The sequence below is a fragment of the Poecilia reticulata genome, linkage group LG19 (genome assembly GCF_000633615.1).
Source record: "Poecilia reticulata strain Guanapo linkage group LG19, Guppy_female_1.0+MT, whole genome shotgun sequence".
NCBI lineage: Eukaryota > Metazoa > Chordata > Actinopteri > Cyprinodontiformes > Poeciliidae > Poecilia > Poecilia reticulata.
The window spans coordinates 26,766,867-26,770,255 of NC_024349.1; the positions used below are offsets into that span (position 1 = coordinate 26,766,867).

Sequence of the window (3,389 nt, forward strand, 5' to 3'; positions counted from 1 at the left end):
ATATTGGTCCATATATAAGGCGCACCGGATTATAAGGTGCACTGTCTGCTTTTGAGGAAATTGAAGGTTTTTAGGAGCGCCTTATAGTGCGGAAAATACGGTACTTTAAAATATCTCAATCTGAAGTAGAAGTGTATTAATACAGCTTATGTAATTAAATTAAAATAATTGACTCTTTTAGATTTATTTTCATTCCTTGTTGTCAATAGCAGTTGATGTATACTGTAATATTTTTTTCCTCTGGAAAAAAGTAAGAAAAATATGTAGTTTAATGTTTGACAATGACTGATTTATAAATCAAAAGTCATTTCTCAATGTATAAAAAATAAATAGAAGAAAATTATTTGTTTCTTGTCTTGAACCGTTAAATGTACATACAATTATGGAATTATGTTAATATATTCTTTAATTAAACACTGTAAAAGTGTGTCTGTTCATCAATGTGAATATAAAATTATCAGAATCATTTCTATCAAATAAAAACGTGCTCTTTATTCAGAAATGCCCCAAAACAATTGATCACATCTAAAGTTAGAAATGCTGTCTTTAGTCATTTCTTTGATTGCCAAGAATATTAATGTGTGTGAGAAAATGTATCAATGGCAGGAATTAATTTAAAATACTTTGTAGGACGGCACTTTCTGAAGTTTGGTCCATTTACTTGTATTAGCTTACTGGCACATATTCCACATTCAACACGGCGGACGCTGTTACGAATCGCAGCAACGTGCCGACCCGCTCCATGAGGCGTCTACGTGTTCATGTCTATGCTGCCAACCGCCATAAAAAGAAGTGCTCAGTGTTTGCGGAAGTAAATATGGAGGCTAACGGTGGAGCCCAGCTTACATATTTGAAGTTGTTGTCCAACCGGAGCAGCATATTAACAACCTCATTATAGTCCTTCATGGTTGTCGTTTTTCTTCCCGCTTACACGTATCAGGACGAAGAATAGTGACATTTGTTGAGTATCAGTGACGTCCATTTAGGATGAATGCAACCTGGACATTAGGTCACATTTGAATCGGATACATATCAAATATCCAAGTGGCCTTGATCAAATTCGAAAAGAATCCGACTTGTGTTGTTCAGATCAGATACAGGTCACATTGCCTCAAATCAAATTGGAATTGGGTCACTTGACGCAGCCTTAGATCATGATGTTCTCTTATTAATACTTATCAGTCATTATGTTATGACTATCAACAAGTTACAATAAAATGACTTCACATTAAGGGTTAAGATTGGTTTAAAGTTTAAGCCAATGACCTGAGGAGGGGGGGGATTTGTGAAATGATTTTACTATGTGGCCCTGGGCTTCAATTCAGGAATGGTACCAATTTGACCCACCAGCACACAAAGTGTTGATGCAGATGGACTCTTTGCATAATTTAAAACAATCGTTTTTTTGTTAAATATCTTTTGTTTAATATTAACTGCGTAGAAAATATTGCAACAAACATGAAAAAGCATGAATTCTGAAGCAGACATGGCTGCATCCACTCACTAAAGTTGATAATAAAGCATGAATTTCCAGAAAATTAGGAAATCGTATCTTCACTTTAATTAGACAAACTTGAGAATTTAAGTATTTCAGGTTTTTAATTGTGTACAAATTGTTGTTTTTTTGTTGAGTACTTTCTTTCATTTAAATATTGCATGTCTGTTAATTCGTAAGCAGATAAAACAAGTTTTATTTGCTTAACAAAATTAAAAGTTGTACTTTTGAATTTATTATGTTACTCTGCTAGATAAAAGGTTTGGACATCAAACTCAGTGGATCACAGCTTATCAAGTACAGCAGAAAAAATAAGTATTGAACATGTCAGTGTCTTAGTCTACTTAAAAAAATTTGTGTTGTTTAAAAAAAAGACAGTCTAATACAAAAAATCTTCCGTTAATGCGACCCCTGGCTCACACATGAGGTTCACAAACACCGATGTAGCATGTTTGTTACGTAAAGTCCAAGGCTAATAAATCTTGATCCTTTTCAAATGACTACCCTTCCTTCACCTACACCAGTATTTCTCAACATTTTTCAGCCCAGCGCCCCCCCAGCCTTTATCCAGGTCCCTCACCGCCCCCACCAAAGAATTTGTAGGCTACTTTGCACTGACCATTATTTTATTATTAATATAACTATCACTATTGTAGATGTTTTGATTTTTATGCTTGTTTCTGTATTTATCATTAAAAATTATTTGCCAGAGAACAAAAAAGCCATGTGAATAGAAATTATTTTCACAGGCGTCTATGAAAAATGCAACAAACATTCTAGCTAAAATTTGTAGGCCTAACAGCAGCCAATCAGAGTGGAAAAATATTCTTATTCTTTGCCATTTTCTAGTTGTTAAATATTCCACAAAATGACCAGATAAAAGATGAACAACATGCCAGTTTAAACTTTGAACCATTAGCAAAACGACTGAGCTGCAACATTAAAACATGGATAGAACTGTAACTACATTAATCATAACTCTTCTTCTCTTCAGTGTTTGTCAGTTTCTGGTGGTGCAGCTCTGTGCTGCCTTCAGGAGAATGGGACATCAGAGTATCATCCATAAAACTTCATCCTCATGGCATTTATTGTTCAAACCAGAGCTTTCAGTGGAAAAACTAAAGTTCCTTTTAATGCCATAGAAATATGAGACAGAAACATGGATTATATCTTTATATAGACCTGACTATTGATTATAGATTAATAGTTTTACTGGACAGAAATTACAAAGAACAAATCTGGTTCTTAATCAAATCCTAATGAGTCAAATTGAAAGTGTCATGGAGTCATCAGCCTCATGACATTAACACTGACATGAAAAATAATATTGAAGAAATAAAAATAAAAATATCAAATCTAATTAAAAACATAAAAGTGATCAGTTATTTACAGTTATGGTCTGTAAGATATATTTATTCTCAGTGCCAGATGTGGTTTCAATAATATTATTTTACCTTTTATCTGGAAATAGTGTCTGTTTATTCTTGCCATACAGTCTCTGTATTAATTATTGCTCGAAAGGTCTTGCCATACCAGTTTATTCCTCTGTATTTACTTTAGTTTCTTAGTTTATTCTTGCATTTTGTTCTTCATTCATTTCATTTAGTTTCATTTGATTAGTTTTATCCTCTCTTAGTTTATTGCTATGTCCACTTTAGTTTCTTTGCTGTTGCTACATTTATTTTATAGTTTATTGACCATCAGTAATCTTCACTCATCACCTGCTGCGCCGCCTAATCGTCATGTGTTTCACATCATGTGTTGATTTTTTATTGTTCAGCGTCGGATTCTCTGTTTTTATGCCATAATTCACATCTAGTTCGTCGCTCCGTTTTATGTCCTGCTTCTCTTGTTTCAGAGTTTTGCACAATGTTCGCGTCTTTTTTTTTTTTTT

The 3,389-nt window shown here is 33.6% G+C and overlaps 1 protein-coding gene across 2 annotated transcripts in view; it reads right to left on the minus strand.

Moving 5' to 3' along the window:
* Window positions 1-3,389, minus strand: part of ryr2a (ryanodine receptor 2a (cardiac)) — a 157,389-nt gene that overhangs the window by 99,660 nt on the left and 54,340 nt on the right. The gene's annotated exons all lie outside the window — the stretch shown is intronic.